This window comes from Arachis ipaensis, chromosome B04 (genome assembly GCF_000816755.2).
Source record: "Arachis ipaensis cultivar K30076 chromosome B04, Araip1.1, whole genome shotgun sequence".
Classification (NCBI taxonomy): domain Eukaryota; kingdom Viridiplantae; phylum Streptophyta; class Magnoliopsida; order Fabales; family Fabaceae; genus Arachis; species Arachis ipaensis.
This window is the reverse complement of record NC_029788.2, coordinates 10,391,938-10,411,309: the sequence shown is the minus strand read 5'-3', so window position 1 is coordinate 10,411,309 and position 19,372 is coordinate 10,391,938. Positions and strand designations below refer to the sequence as shown.

At 39.6% G+C, this 19,372-nt stretch overlaps 1 long non-coding RNA gene across 1 annotated transcript in view; it reads right to left on the bottom strand.

The window, feature by feature from the left end:
• Positions 11,746-19,372, bottom strand: part of LOC107637575 — a 10,159-nt gene continuing 2,532 nt past the window's right edge. The window contains exons 2-3 of the long non-coding RNA XR_001619416.2: positions 12,257-12,293; positions 11,746-11,888 (exon numbers count right to left, since the gene is read on the bottom strand). This is a non-coding gene — a long non-coding RNA (uncharacterized LOC107637575). The remainder of the gene's footprint in view (positions 11,889-12,256; positions 12,294-19,372) is intronic.

Here is a 19,372-nt window from a genome sequence, read left to right as displayed (position 1 = left end):
TAGGATAGAGCTCATCGAAACGAGAATTTTGACACCAATTTCGAAGAAAACGGTCCAAGATTGGACCAAACGGGCCGAACCGGTTGAACTGGACCCAAACCGGGCCATCACATTAAATGAGCCCAACAGCTCTTCTCTCCCAAATTTTCACCTGAATGTAGCGTGAAGCACCCAGGGAAGAGAAGTAGCGTCAAACCCTTACGACAATCTTCCGTACGCCGTAACTTCTCCGTCCGAGCTCCGATTGCCGCACCGTTTGCGGCCACGCGTTCACCGCGTTGAGCTCTACGTTTCTATTGGAACAATTTTATAGGATCCAATTAGCTTGAGGTAAACATTCACTCTTGCTTATGTGAAGCTTGGGTAAGGTTGTGAATAAATAATTAGAGCTTGAAATTGTGAATACTGGAACTTGGAGGAAGCTGATTAGTTGAGGTTTTGAGGGCTGTGTTCTTTAGGAAAATTATCTTGGAATAATACTTGGGAATCGGCTAAGGTATGGTTTAGCTTTCTTGCATTTAATATATAATGTTCTGTGAAAACTTAGGCTAGATGACCACATGATAAGTTGGAATGCAGGTGTATATTTAATGTTTAGTAATGGGTTAATGAATATGCTTGCTTTGGTTTGGTGATTTGTTTGTAAGATGATATTGCTGCTAGTTAGATCTTTGAAAGGATATGTGATTGAATTGTTGATTATATGGCTATATTTTGGTTTGGTTGAATGATGATTGATGAAAAGATATGGAGCTTGTTGAGGATTATTATTGGCAATTTGGATTGGTGGTAATAGGTTTGAAAATAATTGGAATGGAGGGGTATTCTGCTAAAAATTTCTCTAAGTTAAAAGCTGCAGAATTCACAAATTAAACCCCCAATTTTCCAACGGACATAACTTCATCGTTTTAAAACGTTTTTTGTTCGTTCTTTGAATGGCATAACCACCTCGAATCCAATTTCTGTTTTAAATAGATTTGGCACAAAATGGATATCCGGATTTCAAGTTACGTCCCAACAAAGTATGCCCAAAAACCACATTTTCATTCAAAACCACAAAGTGCCATTTTCAAAACAAGCCATTTGCAACCCTTTTCAAAATCAACCAAAACATGCCAATTTCATCCCTTTTTGAAATCAATCAAAATATACCAAAATCAACATCAAGCCATCCTCAAATCACACATGAACCCTTTACCAAAAATTCCCAAAACCACCATCCAACCATTTTAACACTTCTCAATCAAATGGCTAAAGGACAAACACAATAATATGTCATACATCCTTCCTCATCCCAATTTCCAATAATACCATTTCCAATCAACCATCATTATACATAATCAATATCATACTCACCATCAACATAGTTCCACCCACCAATTCAACCTCAATCATTCATCAAGCATATATCACAACATGCATTTTCTCATACATCACACAATCAAGGCATCAATATTCATAATTACATATATGACCACATCATATATCTCAACCATTCCACAATATCAATAATTCAATGCCTATCTTAGGGCCTCTAGCCTAAGTATTTCCTACCACATTACATTTTAGATACGAGAAACCGAGACCATACCTTAGCCGATTTTCCAAGCTCAATCGGAGCACTTCCAAATCACTTGTCCACAAGCTCTCAAGGTCTCAACACCTCCAAGAACAGATTTTTACCACCAAAATCCTTTTTCAAGCTTTTCAAAGTCTCAATCAAGCTCCAATATTCATATATACACAACCTAAGCCACAATCATCATACCCATACACAACATCTCAATACCCAAACATCATAGAACAACAAATTACACTAAAATTGAGAATCTTACCACACCAAGGTCCAAAGAGACAAGATTAATCTTCTCCTTCAAGAGAGTTGGGTCCTATAACATCAAAGAGCCCAAAATCTCAACACTTTTGTTCATGAAACTCGAAAACAAGGGCTGAAATTTCGAAGAGCAAAACGTGGCTTACCTCAATATTGATTGTATGGGTTTTGTAGAGCTTTCCGCAGTGAACACGTGGCCGCAAACAATGCGGCAATCGGAGCTCTAGATCAAAAGTTATGGTGGTTTGAAGATCAAAGGAGAGAAAGAACTTGAGAAAGTGTTCTTCCCCCTTTCCCTTCCATTTTTAGCGTGAATAGTGTATTGTGAGGAGAGAGAGTGCTGAAAATTAGGGTTTTGGTTTAGTTAGGTTGGGCCAAGGGCCCAATATGGGTCCGGTTGGCCCAATTTGGTCCGTTCGGTCCAATCTTGGTCCGATTTCTACAAAATTAGTACCGAAATTCTCGTCTCAATCTCCTCTATCATATTTAGCCATAAAAATCACATTTTTGGCTTTCTAGAATAAATTCTCATTTATGGGTTAATTAGCCGTTAATTAACCGGGTTTTACATTCTACCCACCTAATTGGAAATTTGCCCACAAAATTCAAATTCAATTACCTAAGAATAAGTGCGGATAATCCATTCGCATCTCCAACTCCAACAAGCCTTTCTCTCCCGCTTTATACCAGCAAAGCGGAGATTAACATTTCCTCCCATACAAAGCCTCATATGGAGTCATTCCGATGCTTGCATGGTAGCTATTATTGTATGCAAACTCCACTAACGGCATATATCGATCCCAACTCGCCGGTTGGTCCAAAACACAAGCTCTCAACATATCCTCTAGTGTTTGGATCATCCTCTCGGATTGACCATCTGTTTGAGGATGGTAAGCCGTACGCAAGCTTAGTCGGGTCCCGAAAGCCTTCTGAAATACATCCCAAAACCTCGAAGTGAAGCGAGGATCTCTATTAGAGATTATAGTAGCCGGTACACAGTGAAGTCTCACAATCTCTTTTATATACAGCCGTGCTAGCTCCTCAAGGGTGTAAGTCATCCGAATGGGTAAAAAGTGAGCTGACTTCTTGAGTCGGTCCACAATCACCCAGACAGCATCAAAATTGCCCCTAGTCCTTTGCAATCCAGACACAAAGTCCATCGCAATGCTTTCTCACTTCCATTGCGGAACCTCCAAAGGTTGCAACATCTCGGAAGGTCTTTGATGTTCAATCTTTACCTTTTGACAAGTTAAACACTTCGAGACATACTCCGCCACATCATTCTTCATACCCGGCCACCAAAACATCGCTTTTAGGTCATGGTACGTCTTAGTACTCCCCGGGTGAATAGAAAATCCGCTCTTGTGTGCTTTTTTTAGGATATCTTGCCTCAAAGTGCCAACATCCGATACAATAATCCTATCCTTGAATCTCCATAGTCCGTCCTTATCCTCCGACACTCTCCACCGTTTCCCTTGCTCAATAGCTGGTAACACCTTCCATAACGCGTCATCATCTTCATGAGCCTTTAGGAGTTCGGATTTAAAGTCACTTGAGATTTCTAATCGACTCAAACACAGGGTTCCAGATACTTCCTGAGCACCAATCTTCAGGCTCTCGAATCCCTTGAGTAACTTCTCTTCTTGAAGCATCATCCAAGCTGCATACAACGACTTCCTACTTAACGCATCCGCCACTACATTCGCCTTTCCTGGATGGTAATTTAACTCAAAGTCGTAGTCCTTCAGTAATTCCATCCACCTTCTCTGCCGCATATTGAGCTCTTTCTGATCAAAGGGGTATTTCAAGCTCTTGTGATCTGAGAAAACTTGGAACTTAACCCCATAGAGATAATGCCTCCATACCTTCAAGGCAAACACAACGCAGCAAGTTCCAAATCGTGTGTAGGGTAGTTAACTTCATGAGGTCTCAACTGCCGTGAGGCATACGCCACCACATTATGATGCTGCATCAGCATGCACCCTAGACCCTTTAGTGAGGCATCACAGTACACCTCAAATGGTTCGTTCAGCTCAGGTAACATCAACACAGGTGCAGTGGTCAACTTTTTCTTCAACGCCTGAAAGCTTTCCTCACACTCAGGAGTCCAAATAAATGGCGCATCCTTCCGGGTTAACTTTGTCAATGGCAAAGCTAATTGCGAAAAGCCTTTGATGAATCTTCGGTAATAGCCAGCTAAGCCTAGAAAACTCCTTATCTCAGTTACTGTGGTTGGTTGCTTCCATTCCATCACTGCCTCCACCTTAGATGGATCAACTGCTATCCCTTGTTTACTCACCACGTGACCCAAAACTTCACCTCACTCTTCCAGAATTCACATTTAGACAGTTTTGCATACAGTTTCTTTTCCTTCAGTATTTGCAACACGGTCCTTAAGTGTTCCGCATGCTCCTCTTCGGTGTTGGAATAAATCAGTATGTCATCAATGAAGACAACAACGAATTTATCCAGAAACGGATGGAAGACTCTATTCATATAATCCATAAACACCGCAGGAGCGTTTGTCAACCCAAAAGACATTACAGTGTGCTCGTAATGACCATAACGAGTCCTGAAAGCGGTCTTAGGGATATTCTCTCCCCTCACCCTATCTGGTGATAACCGGATCGCAAATCGATCTTGGAGAAAACCCCAGCTCCTTGTAACTGATCCATGAGATCATCAATTCTCAGCAACGGGTACTTATTCTTTATTGTGACCTTGTTCAGCTGCCTGTAATCCACACAGAGCTGCATACTCCCGTCCTTCTTCTTTACCAGTAACACTGGCGCACCCCACGGAGAAACACTTGGTCGGATAAAATTCTTACCCAACAGATCCTCTAACTAAGACTTTAGCTCGGCCATTTCCAGTGGTGACATCCTATAAGGAGCACTCGAGATTGGTCCAGCCCCAGGCACCAACTCGATAGCAAACTCAACCTCTCGGTTAGGTGGAAATTCATCAATATCATCGGAAAACACTTCCAGAAACTCACACACAACCGGAATTTGTTCCAATCTTTGATCATCACCCGAAACACCCACGGTCAACAACAGAATACCCTGATATTTGGTCCCAGAGCAATTCACCGTCATGGAATTCAAGTAGTAACTATTCGCCACAACCGGCCTTTCCGTATCTTCCGGCATGAAAGACACTGTTTTTGTAGAACAGTCGAGCAGGACATGGTTCTTAGATAACCAGTCCAAATCCAGGATAAGATCAAGACCGATCATTGGCAAGCAGATTAAATTATGGACAAAATCATGCTGCTTGAACCTAAAGGAAACTTGCGGGTATCCTAGCCTAGTTACCATGGCTTCATGGGTGGCATTATACACCTTTAGGTCATAACCTAAGGTTACAATCTTCAATCCTAACTCATGGGCTTTTTCAAATGCAATGAATGAATAAAGCATTTAAAGTTTGACTAGCCATTTCACAGTTACCTCGGATAAGTGCCTCAGATCCCTCAGCATCTATAGCTGAAGTGGTGAATACCCGACTAGTCTGCTGTGCCTTCCCGGCACCTTGTTTTTGCTTCTCTGGACAATTCGCGGCCTTATGTCCCACCTTACCACAAGAATAGCACAAACCCCACCCGGCCTTGCACGGGACTCCCGAATGGTGACTTCCGCACCTAGTACATGCTTGCTCACTCTGAGGCTGCTTCCCAAATCTCTTTCCTTGGGAGTTGTTGTTGTTGGACTTCCTGAAGGAGCCTCCCCGCTTGAAAGGCAGACCTCTGGGTGCAAAGTTCTTCCCTCAATTCTGTGGGAATGATCCCTTGTGACTTCCCCTCTCAGCGGCTGCCTTCTTCACACACTCTTCAGCAACCCTACACTTGTTCACCAATTCGGAGAAAGTCCTGATCTCCATTGGTCCCACTGAGCTAAAGATATCGCTCTGGAGTCCTCCTTCGTACTTAACGCACTTCCATTCCTCATAGTCTCTCGGAGTCCCCTGCCACATACGGGAGAACCTGAACAGCTCCTCAAACTTGTCAGTATACTCAGATACGGACATAGTGCCCTGCTTCAGCTGCAGCAACTCAAGTTCCTTGGCCGTCCTAGCAGAAGTCGGAAAGTACTTCTTATAGAACTCCTTCCGAAAGACATCCCAAGTGATATAGTCATCACCCTGCTGCAGGAGACGTCGGATTCCCTGCCACCAGTGCGATGCTTCACCAGTGAGCAAATAGGTAGCAAACTCAACACGTTGCCCCTCAAGTACCACCTGCGCTTGCAGTGCTCGCTCCATAGCCTAAAACCAGGTATCGGCTTCAGTCAGGCTCGTAGTTCCCTTGAACTTAGGTGGATTAACCTTCAAAAAGTTTGCCAGTGTCATCGAGCCCTGAGCTCCGCCTCCGTCATTGCCATGGTGGTTCATTTGTTGCCCAAGAGCTTTAGTAGTAGCCTGCATAGCACCAGCCATGTTCTCCAACGTAGCCATAAAGTTCACCAGGTCATTAAGGTTAACCTCCGGTGCACGAGCATTAGTACGACCTCTCCCACGGCCTCTACCACGTCCATGAGTCGCCATCTGGTTCCTATACACACCAAACAATCGATATTAAGTTGATCAGTCTCAATATCAGAAGTCTAGTGCTTCAAAGTCCCAAATGCATGCTCATGAACGTTTATGCCAGTTATATCAAGTAGATATACTAATAGCACATAACACACATACAGAGAATGCACAGAAGCATAGTCAGTCCATCCCTCAGGCTCTATAGGAACGAACTGCTCTGATACCATAATGTAACACCCTATCATACAGATTTTTATGCTTAAGTCATAATTCAGCAAGGTATTACAACCTTTAAAAATTAAAATTTAGTACATATAGTAGTGTGAATAAAGATTATAACTAGGAGCCTTTGAAGAAAAAGGGGTAAAACAAAATCGCAACTCGAAAGCGCAACACTCCGATTGGAAACGTGACGAACAAGGATAAACCAACGCGAGATTATATATATACAAAGGAGTGTCAAAAACAGGAATATCAAAACTCCTAATCCGGTTGCGAAGATAACCGGTCCGAGCATAGCAATATATACAAGTAAATAAAATAGGAAACCCCAAAGGAACCAAAGGGACATAAATACGAGAAAAACCTATTCTCTAAAATCCCCTCTAGAAGGAGTCATCACAGTTGTATTATTCAGTGGAGATAAAAGTATCTAATCAAAATATATAAACCAAAACAGAGTCCCAAGAAAAAAGGATCTTCGCTAATCCAGAAGTCTCTAGCATGCTTCAGCGAGAAGCCTCACGTCCTGCATCTGAAAACCACAAAATCCGCATGGGTGAGAACCAGAGGTTCCCAGCATGGTAACAGTTCCCACATATATAACATGTAATATCAGAGGAAAGGCGAAGGCAATCCTAGAACTTCCTCCAGATAAGATCAAAGCTTATAAACAAGCTAAACCATAAATGGCATCTGACTAAAGATCCTTCAATCTAACTAATACTTCCCATTCCAAATCCTTCAGACCTCCCAACCACCAACAGGAGTATAATATGGAAAACACAGTTATATCAGACAAGAGATATTCAAATAGGAATAGATACGGCATTTAGACAATTAGCAGGTAATATGCAGTCAAATAGGCAATCTCAAACAATTCACATAATATGCATATGATGAATGCCTGTCCCTACTGGCTGATGATATCATCTGTCGGTTATATAGCCAACCCGATAAGTCCAAGTAGCTAACCATTGGACTGTCCCTCTGTCGTGCATCCCCTACTCGAGTTATACTCAACATAATCGTGATCATAATCATGATCCATATCCAACACCCTCACTAGTGTATATTCACGCGGGCGAGCTCATCCAGGGCTTTCACAGTGCCCGGCCACCCTTACGATATAGGGTCAACAGAGTCTCGAGTCTCCACCTGGAGCACGTGGTAGCTAGCCACTGCTTTCTTCCAGGAAAAATCGTGTCTCAGATAGTAGAAGTGCATCATTCACATTTCATTCAATAGCATATATGCATTTCATACTTGGCCATAATCAATAATGGCACCGCCATAACACGGCAATAACTCAGCCATCCGGCTCATGGTTAAATCCATAACCAGCCAATTTATCAATAAATACAGCCCTTCAGCTCATGGCATACACAACACTTCCACCGCCATCCTCCGTATCTCAATATAATCATCTTGATCATCATTGATCATAAGTTTTCCCCTTGCTTCATCCGCAAGTTACCACATCACCTAGCTCCTTTCTCATTGCTAGGCATATCATAATGATTTAAGACATATGGGGTGAGATCGAAGGCTTAAAAGTATGAGATTTGGCTTTTAAAACTCAAAAATCAACTTTGGGATGAAAACAGGGCCACGCGTACGCGTCCTCTACGCGCACGCGTGGATGGCCAAAAAGTCACATTGACGCGTATGCGTCGCCCACGTGCACGCGTGGATGGGAAAACAGTCAAGGGACGCCTACGCGTCAGCCACGCGTACGCGTAGGTGTGTTTGTGCCCCACGCACACAACTCACACAGTGCTCGTGCAACTCTCGTAAAATCTGGCTGGGCAACCATTTTAGCACATCGACGTGTACGCGTGAGCCACGTGCACGCGTGGATGGCAATTTTTCAAAAATGACGAGCACGCGTCAAGAACTCCTACGTGTGGAGGGGTATTCTGCTAAAAATTTCTCTAAGTTAAAAGGTGTAGAATTCACAAAATAAACCCCCAATTTTCCAACGGACATAACTTCATCGTTTTAAAACGTTTTTCGTCCGTTTTTTGAACGGCATAACCACCTCGGATCCAGTTTCAGTTTCAAACATATTTGGCACAAAACGGAGATCTGGATTTCAAGTTACTTCCCATCAAAGTATGCCCAAAAACCACATTTTCATTCAAAACCACAGAGTGCCATTTTCAAAACAAGCCATTTGCAACCCTTTTCAAAATCAACCAAAACATGCCAATTTCATCCCTTTTTGAAATCAATCAAAATATACCAAAATTAACATCAAGCCATCCTCAACTTACACATTAACACTTTACCAAAAATTCCCAAAATCACCATCTAAGCATTTTAACACTTCTCCATCAAATGGCTAAAGGACAAACACAATAACATGTCATACATCCTTCCTCATCCCAATTTTCAATAATACCATTTCCAATCAACCATCATTATACATAATCAATATCATACTCACCATCAACATGGTTCCACCCACCAATTCAACCTCAATCATTCATCAAGAATATATCACAACATGCATTTTCTCATACATCACACAATCAAGGCATCAATATTCATAATCACATATATGACCACATCATATATCTCAACCATTCCATAACATCAACAATTCAATGCCTATCTTAGGGCCTCTAGCCTAAGTATTTCCTACCACATTACATTTTAAATACGAGAAACCGAGACCATACCTTAGCCGATTTTCCAAGCTCAACCGGAGCACTTCCAAATCACTTGTCCACAAGCTCTCAAGGTCTCAACACCTCCAAGAACATATTTTTACCACCAAAATCCCTTTTCAAGCTTTTCAAAGTCTCAATCAAGCTCCAATATTCATATATACACAACCTAAGCCACAATCATCATACCCATACACAACATCTCAATATCCAAACATCATAGAACAACAAATTATACTAGGATTGAGAATGTTACCACACCCAAGGTCCAACGGGACAAGATTAATCTTCTCCTTCAAGAGAGTTGGGTCCTATAACATCAAAGAGCCCAAAATCTCAACACTTTTGTTCATGAAACTCGAAAACAAGGGATGGAGTTTTGAAGAGAAAAACGTGGCTTACCTCAATATTGATTGTATGGGTTTTGTAGAGCTCTCCGTGGTGAACACGTGGCCACAAACGGTGCGGCAATCGGAGCTCTAGATCAAAAGTTATGGTGGTTTGAAGATTAAAGGAGAGAAAGAAACCCAAGAAAGGGATGCATCATGGACAAGCCCAGGAAGGGAAAAAAACCCAAGGAAGCAGCTAGTAGTAAGCAAGATAACGAATAAGCAAGGTGTAAACGGCCTCGCAAGGACTCCGAACAAGCACCATCTACCCGGTGCAGGACTAAACTTCAGCAAAGAGATATGGATGCGCAGAAGGTGATCTCATTTCATTAAAATTACTCGTGTTATTATCATGGATGCTTATTTTAGTATGTATCCAACTGGTTATTATTTTGTTAGTACATTTCTCCTTGTGTGGTGTGCAACGTGTTGTGATGTGCATGTAATTGTTAATTCTTGGGTCATGCCAGCAGTCTGGCAAGGTCAGCGATGGAAGTAAACGGCTGCGCAAGGACTCCGAACAAGCGCCATCTACTTAGAGCAAGACCAAATCTCAACATAGGGATATGGATGCGTAGAAGGTGATATCGGTTCATTAAAATTACTTGTGTTATTATCATGGATGTTTATTTTAGTAAGTATGCGACTGGTTTGGGTATTTATCATGCATATGACGATATCTGGGAATATAGACGCGACTGTAGTTATAAATATTATTCCTCTCCTCTCCAGTATGATAAAGTGTTTTATATATGTTGTTTTTCATATCCTGCTGTGTTGCTTATATCTCTTGATCTATTCAATGTCTACACCATAGGAATGCAGGCCTGGTACGAGGAGAAAGTTGCCCATTCCAGAAGCCGATCAAGCAACGGCATAAAAATAGCACGTCCAACAGAGACTGTCCCAAAAATCAAGGGGACACTTATGGTTGTCTCGGACTCTGATGATGAAGATAACGTGCCACTTGTTAGAAGAAGGCAACGATTATTCCAACAAGAGCCTCCACCACAGGATGTCCATCAAGCAGAGCCTGTGGTCATGGACGATCATGAATGTGCTCAAGAAGATCACTCTGGCCACAAGAAAGCATCTCCACGTACGCCGTATGCGGCACTTGTCCAGCTTACCGAGTACAATTTTGACAGGTAAGTTGTTTGTGGCTTACTTTGCTGTCTCTTTTTCTTTTTTATCTTTTTTTTCCTGTGTGGTGATTAGCGGTCCTGGTAAGCATAACTGGTCAATTTAGCTAACGTCATATGGCATTTGTTTGCAGTGAATTTGATGTCTTCATCGTACAGTGTCTTGAATTTGAACAAGTGCTGGCAAATATTGAATAAGGGCGGCACACAAGGCCCATAAGCATGTGGCCCCTGCAAACGGTGAAGCCAAAGAATTCATGCTACCATACACCGAGTCCAAGAAGATCCAGCTTTTCACTAGGTTTAACTCAGTTTGAAAAGAGCCCAACCTCGTCCTTTATCCATTCAATTCATCGAGGCTTAGGAATATAAAGAAGGGAGAGAATAATTACACTACAAGAAAAAGTAATATTTGTAACAAAAAAAAAATTGTTACAAAAAATCGAAATTTTGAAACAAAAGAATTTTGTGACAAAAAAGGGGCCGTTGCAGTATGTCCCGTTACAAAAAGTTTTTGTAACAAAAAAACGAAACTGTTACAATTCAAAATGATATTTTGTAACAAATTTTTGTGATACAAAAAACCAGAAGCCATTACAAAAGTGGTAACAAATTTTGATCTTCAAGGTATTTTTGGTGACAATCTATTTTTTCCTATCATAAAATTTTTGTTACAAAATGTAACTTAATTTTGTAACATTTTTTTCTTTAGTTACAAAACACTATTTATTTTGTAATAATTTTTTAATACAAATTACACACATAATTTATCAGATTATATTATTTTTTTAATTAAAAAATATATTAACTAATTTACTCAACAAGTCAACATTTATATAATATATAATAACATAGATAGTTCAAATATCTTTCATTAACTAAGATTGTTTTATAAATCTTCAACATATAAACTTTAAAGTACAAACTAACAAGACACATTGAAGAACCCTAATGAACTAGATAGATACATAGGACAAGAAAAACAAGGAATTATAAATCTCCAAAATGTAAACTACAAATTACAAACTCCATCATATTCATACAGCTCCTTTCTCATTTCTCATGGAGAAGTTCTAATAAGTGCCACACACCTGAAAATCTGAAATAAAAAAATAATAATATAAATTGTCTAAGAAAATCTTAAATAAATTGAAGTGCCATACAAGAACAGGAAAATCTTAAATAATGCAAACTCACTCTAAGAAGTAATTAAGAACTTAGTATTTAGAAAGGGAACGAATACATTGTATTGCAAATATGAGTTTAGATATAGTGTCAAGTATTGAAACCGAACTGCATGCATGAAGAAACAGAAATCCAGCACAAAGTATGAAGGTACATGAAACTAAAATCCATCCAATAACTACTAGGCTGCAACCACCATAGAATTTAACACAATCATGATTTGAAATGCAACAAAAAAAAGTAGCTCAATATAATATAATGACTAACAGTCAATGAACTTACAAGTATACAAGGCACTGCATCCCAAGTAAGGAACATTCTGCATATTCAAAAGGAATTTCTGAATCAAGCTAGGAAGAAGCACCCAACTTCAATATATAACTGGTATGCGAAATTGTTACTCAGGTTGTAAAATTTGTTGTTCGTTCTCTCCCTGGCAATGGCGCCAAAACCTGGTGCACAATACCATGGTCCAAACATAACTTCACAACTTCGCACAACTAACCAGCAAGTGCACTGGGTCGTCCAAGTAATAAGCCTTACGTGAGTAAGAGTCGATCCCACGGAGATTGTTGGTATGAAGCAAGCTATGGTCATCTTGTAAATCTCAGTCAGGCGGATATTAAATGTTATGGAGTTTTCGAATAATAATAATAAATAAACAGAAAATAAAGATAGAGATACTTATGTAAATCATTGGTGAGAATTTCAGATAAGCGTATAGAGATGCTTTCGTTCCTCTGAACCTCTGCTTTCCTGCTGTCTTCATCCAATCAGTCCTACTCCTTTCCATGGCTGAGGAACAGCAGAGCTCCACACCTTAATCTATGGAGTGCAGAAACTCTACCGTTGAAAATACATAAGTGATGAAGGTCCAGGCATGGCCGAATGGCCAGCCCCCAAACGTGATCTAGAATAGCATAAAACTGATCAAAGATCGATCCGAAGATGGATCCGAAGATGAAAATACAATAGTAAAAGGTTCTATTTATACTAGACTAGCTACTAGGGTTTACAGAAGTGAGTAATTGATGCAGAAATCTACTTCCGGGGCCCACTTGGTGTGTGCTTGGGCTGAACTTGAAGTTTACACGTGGAGAAGTCATTCTTGGAGTTGAACTTCAGTTTGTAACGTGTTTCTGGCGTTGAACTCCACTTTGCAACTTGTTTCTGGCGCTGAACGCCAGACTGTAACATGAAACTGGCGTTAAATGCCAGTTTGTGTCATCTAAACTCGGGCAAAGTATAGACTATTATATATTTATGGAAAGCCCTGGATGTCTACTTTCCAACGCAATTGGAAGCGCGTCATTTGGAGTTTTGTAGCTCCAGAAAATCCACTTTGAGTGCAAAGAGGTCAGAATCCAATAGCATCTGCAGTCATTTTTCAACCTCTGAATCTGATTTTTGCTCAAGTCCCTCAATTTCAGCCAGAAAATACCTGAAATCACAGAAAAACACACAAACTCATAGTAAAGTCCAGAAATATAAATTTATCATAAAAACTAATAAAAACATCCCTAAAAGTAACTAGTTAAGAACAAGGAATGAGTCCACCTTAGTGATGGTGGCATTTCCTTCTTGAGGAACCAATGATGTCCTTGAGCTCTTCTATGTCTCTTCCTTGTCTTTGCTGCTCCTCCCTCATTGCTCTTTGATCTTCTCTAATTTCATGGAGAATGATGGAGTGTTCTTGATGTTCCACCCTTAATTGCTCCCAATAATTGTGTGGAGGAAAATGTATCCCCTGAGGTATCTCAGGGATCTCTTGATTTGCAGTCAAATGTTCTACCACTGAGCTATAGACCCTTGAGATGAATCTCTCCATCTCCTATGACTCGGAGGTGGAAGCTTTTGTCTTCCCTTTCCTCTTTCTAGAGGTTTCTCTGCCCTTAGGTGCCATTAATGGTTATGGAAAAACAAAAAAAAGATATGCTTTTACCACATCAAACTTAGAATGTTACTCGCCCTCGAGCAAAAGAAGAAAGAATAGTAGAAGAAGAAGAAGATATGGAGGAGATGGAGGGATGTGTGTATTCGGCTATATGGGTGGGCTTGGGTGGTAAAGAGATTTTGAATTTTGAAGGTAGGTGGGGTGTATGGATGTGAATGGTGAATGGAAAACAGAAGGGATGACCGTGAATGAAGAGAGAGAAGGTGAGGTAGGTGGGGATCCTGTGAGGTCCACAGATCCTGAGGTGTCAAGAATTTACATCCCTGCACCAATTAGGCGTGTAAAACGCCTTTGCATGAAATTCTGGCGTTTAAACGCCGAATTGATGCTTGTTCTGGGCGTTCAACGCCCAGATGCAGCATGTTTCTGGCGTTGAACGCCAGTTCTATGCTTGTTTCTGGCGTTCAGCGCCAGCTCTTCTCAGGGTGCATTCCTGGCATCTGAACGCCAGGATGTTGCTTGTTTCTGGCATTCAACGCCAGATCCATGCTCTGTTCTGGCGTTGAACGCCAGCCAGATGCTCCTTACTGGCGTTTAAACGCCAGTAAGTCCTTCCTCCAGGGTGTGATTTTTCTTCTGCTGTTTTTGATTCTGTTTTTAATTTTTGTATTTATTTTGTGACTCCACATTATCATGAACCTAATAAAACATGAAAGAACAATAAAAATAAAAATAAAATTAGATAAATAAAAATTGGGTTGCCTCCCAACAAGCACTTCTTTAATGTCAATAGCTTGACAGTGAGCTCTCATGGAGCCTCACAGATGTTCAGAGCATTGTTGAGACTTCCCAACACCAAACTTAGAGTTTGGATATGGGAGTTCAACACCAAACTTAGAGTTTGGTTGTGGCTTCCCAACACAAAACTTAGAGTTTGACTGTGGGGGTTCTGGTTGACTCTGTAGTGAGAGAAGTTTTTCATGCTTCCTCTCCATGGTTACAGAGAGAGATCCTTGAGTTTTAAACACAAGGTTGTCCTCATTTAGTTGAAGGATCAATTCTCCTCTGTAAACATCAATCACAGCTCTTGCTGTGGCTAGGAAGGGTCTTCCAAGGATGATGGATTCATCCTCATCCTTCCCAGTGTCTAGGATTATGAAATCAGAAGGGATGTAAAGGCCTTCAACCTTTACTAGCACATCCTCTACTTGTCCATAAGCCTGTTTTCTTGAATTATCTGCCATCTCTAATGAGATTCTGGCAGCTTTTACCTCAGAGATTCCCAGTTTCTCCATTACAGAGAGTGGCATGAGGTTTATTCCTGACCCAAGGTCACATAGAGCCTTCTCAAAGGTCATGGTGCCTATGGTACAAGGTATTAGGAACTTTCCAGGATTCTGTTTCTTCTGAGGCAATCTTAGTTGATCCAATGCATTTAGTTCATTAGTGAACAGGGGAAGTTCATCTCCCCAAGTCTCGTTACCAAATAAATTGGCATTCAGCTTCATGATTGCACCAAGGTACTTGGCAACTTGCTCTTCAGTAACATCCTCATTCTCTTCAGAAGAAGAATACTCATCAGAGCTCATGAAGGGCATAAGGAGGTTCAATAGAATCTCTATGGTCTCTAGATGAGCCTCGGATTCTTTTGGTTCCTCAAAGGAAAACTCCTTGTTGATTACTGGATGTCCCAGGAGGTCTTCCTCACTGGGATTCACGTCCTTCTCCTCCCTTGTAGGTTCGGCCATGATGGTTATATCAATGGCCTTGCACTCTCTCTTTGGATTCTCTTCTGTATTGCTTGGGAGAGTACTAGGAGGGGTTTCAGTGATCTTCTTGCTCAGCTGGCCCACTTGTGCCTCCAAATTTTTAATGGAGGACCTTGTTTCATTCATGAAACTCAGAGTGGCCTTAGATAGATCAGAGACTAAATTTGATAAGCTAGATGGATTCTGCTCAGAGCTCTCTGTCTGTTGCTGAGTGGATGATGGAAAAGGTTTACTATTGTTAAACATGTTTCTTCCACCATTATTAAAGCCTTGTTGAGGCTTTTGTTGATTCTTCCATGAGAAATTTGGGTGATTTCTCCATGAGGGGTTATAGGTGTTCCCATAGGGTTCACCCATGTAATTCACCTCTGCTATTGCAGGGTTCTCAGGATCATAAGCCTCTTCTTCAGAAGATGCCTCTTGAGTACTGTTGGATGCAGCTTGCATTCCATTCAGACTCTGAGAAATCATATTGACCTGCTGAGTCAATAGTTTGTTCTGAGCCAATATGGCATTCAGAGCATCAATTTCAAGAACTCCCTTCCTTTGAGGTGTCCCATTACTTACAGGATTCCTCTCAGAAGTGTACATAAAGTGGTTCTTAGCAACCATGTCAATAAGTTCTTGAGCTTCTGCAGGCGTTTTCTTTAGGTGAATAGATCCACCTGCAGAGTGGTCCAGTGACATCTTTGATAGCTCAGACAGACCATCATAGAATATATCTAGGATGGTCCATTATGAAAGCATGTTAGAAGGACACTTTTTGGTCAGTTGATTGTATCTCTCCCAAGCTTCATAGAGGGATTCACCTTCCTTCTGTCTGAAGGTTTGAACATCCACTCTAAGCTTACTAAGCTTTTGAGGAGGAAAGAACTTGGCTAAGAAAGCCGTGACAAGCTTATCCCAAGAGTTCAGGCTATCTTTAGGTTGAGAATCCAACCATATTCTAGCTCTGTCTCTCACAGTAAACGGGAAAAGCATGAGCCTGTAGACCTCGGGTTCGACCCCATTGGTCTTAACAGTATCACATATCTGCAAGAATTCAGTTAAGAACTGAAAAGGATCTTCAGATGGAAGTCCATGAAACTTGCAGTTTTGTTGCATCAGAGAAACTAGTTGAGGCTTAAGCTCAAAATTGTTTGCTCCAATGGTAGGGATGGAGATGCTTCTTCCATGTAAATTGGAATTTGGTGCAGTAAAGTCACCAAGCATCTTCCTTGCATTGTTATTATTTTCGGCTGCCATTTCCTCTTCCTTTTCAAAAATTTCTGTAAGGTTGTCTCTGGATTGTTGTATTTTAGCTTCTCTCAGTTTCCTCTTCAGAGTCCTTTCAGGTTCAGGATCTGCTTCAATAAGAATGTTCTTGTCCTTGCTCCTGCTCATATGAAAAAGAAGGGAACAGAAAATAATAATAGGGATCCTTTTTGCCACAGTATAAAGGTTCCCTTGTGTGAGTAGATGAAAAGGAGAAAAAGAATGAAGAAGAGAAGGATTCGAACTCAGAGGAGAAGAAGGGGTTCAAATTTTGGGTGAGGAGAAGTGTTAGTAGATGAATAAATAAATAGAAGGAGATGAGGGAGAGAAAATTTCGAAAATAAATTTTGAAAAAGGTTAGTAATTTTCAAAAATTAGGAATGAAATAAAATTAAAAATAAAAATTAAAATAATTAGTTAATTAAAAGAATTTTGAAAAAGAGGAAGGTAATTTTCGAAAATTTAGAGAGAAAAGATTAGTTAGGTGGTTTTGAAAAAGATAAGAGATAGTAAATAAGTAAAGTGGTTAGTTGAAAAAGATTTGAAAATCAAATTTGAAAAGATAAGAAGATAAGAAGTTAGAAGAGATATTTTAAAATCAAATTTTTGAAAAAGATATGATTTAAAAGATATGATGGAAATATATAATTAAAATTAGTTTTGAAAAAGATTTGATTTTTAAAATCAAAATTAATGACTTGACTCACAAGTAATCACAAGATATGATTCTAGAACTTAAAGTTTGAATCTTTCTTAACAAGAAAGTAACAAACTTGAAATTTTTGAATCAAAACATTAATTGTTGATAATATTTTCGAAAATTATGAGATAAAATTAAGAAAAAGATTTTTGAAAAATATTTTTAAAATTTTCGAAAATGAATAAGAAAAATGAAAAAGATTTGATTTTTGAAAAAGATTTTGAAAAAGATAAGATTTTCAAATTGAAAATTTGATTTGACTTATAAGAAACAACTAGATTTTAAAATTTTTGAAAGAGTCAATCCAAATTTTTGAAATTTATGAGTGAAAAAGGGAAAGATATTTCTTTTTATTTTTGAATTTTTATGATGAGAGAGAAAAACAACAAAAATACTCAATGCATGAAAATTTTGGATCAAAACAATGAATGCATGCAAGAATGCTATGAATGTCAAGATGAACACCAAGAACACTTTGAAGATCATGATGAACATCAAGAACATATTTTTTAAAAAAAAAAATTTATGCAAAGAAAACATGCAAGACACCAAACTTAGAAAATTTTAATGTTTAGACACCATGAATGCAAAAATGCACATGTAAAACAAGAAAAGACACAAAACAAGAAAACATCAAGATCAAACAAGAAGATTTACCAAGAACAACTTGAAGATCATGAAGAGCACTATGAATGCATGAATTTTCGAAAAATACATAAATTTTTTTAAAAATGCAATTGACACCAAACTTAAAAATTGACTCAAGACTCAGACAAGAAACACAAAATATTTTTGATTTTTATGATTTTATTATTTTTTTTTTATTTTTCAAAAATTAATTTGAAAAAGAAAAATAAGGATTTCAAGATTTTTAATATGAATTCCAGGAATCTTGCACTGTTAGTCTAAAGCTCCAGTCCAGGAATTAGACATGGCTCACTAACCAGCCAAGCTTTCAATGAAAGCTCCGGTCCAAAACACTAGACATGGCCAATGGCCAGCCAAGCTTTAGAATACAAATCAGTCATACAACAGCAAATTTGATTAGCAATAACTAGCTTGCTCTTGTGATGATGGTTTGGAAGCCTCAGTCCAAATGAATTTAGACATGGCTTTCCAGCCAGCCAGGCTTCAACATTTTTCATGAAACTCTAGAATTCATTCTTAAAAATTCTGAAGAACGTAAATATTTTTTTTCGAAATTAAAAAGCTTTAAAAATAAAATAAAATAAAATTACCTAATCTGAACAACAAGATGAAATATCAGTTGTCCAAACTCGAACAATCTCCGGCAACGGCGCCAAAAACTTGGTATGCGAAATTGTTACTCAGGTTGTAAAATTTGTTGTTCGTTCTCTCCCTGGCAATGGTGCCAAAACCTGGTGCACAATACCATGGTCCAAACATAACTTCACAACTTCGCACAACTAACCAGCAAGTGCACTGGGTCGTCCAAGTAATAAACCTTACGTGAGTAAGGGTCGATCCCACGGAGATTGTTGGTATGAAGCAAGCTATGGTCATCTTGTAAATCTCAGTCAGGCGGATATTAAATGTTATGGAGTTTTCGAATAATAATAATAAATAAACAGAAAATAAAGATAGAGATACTTATGTAAATCATTGGTGAGAATTTCAGATAAGCGTATAGAGATGCTTTCGTTCCTCTGAACCTCTGTTTTCCTGCTGTCTTCATCCAATCAGTCCTACTCCTTTCCATGGCAAGCTTTGTGTAGGGCATCACCGTTTTCAATAGCTACTTCCCATCCTCTCTGTGAAAA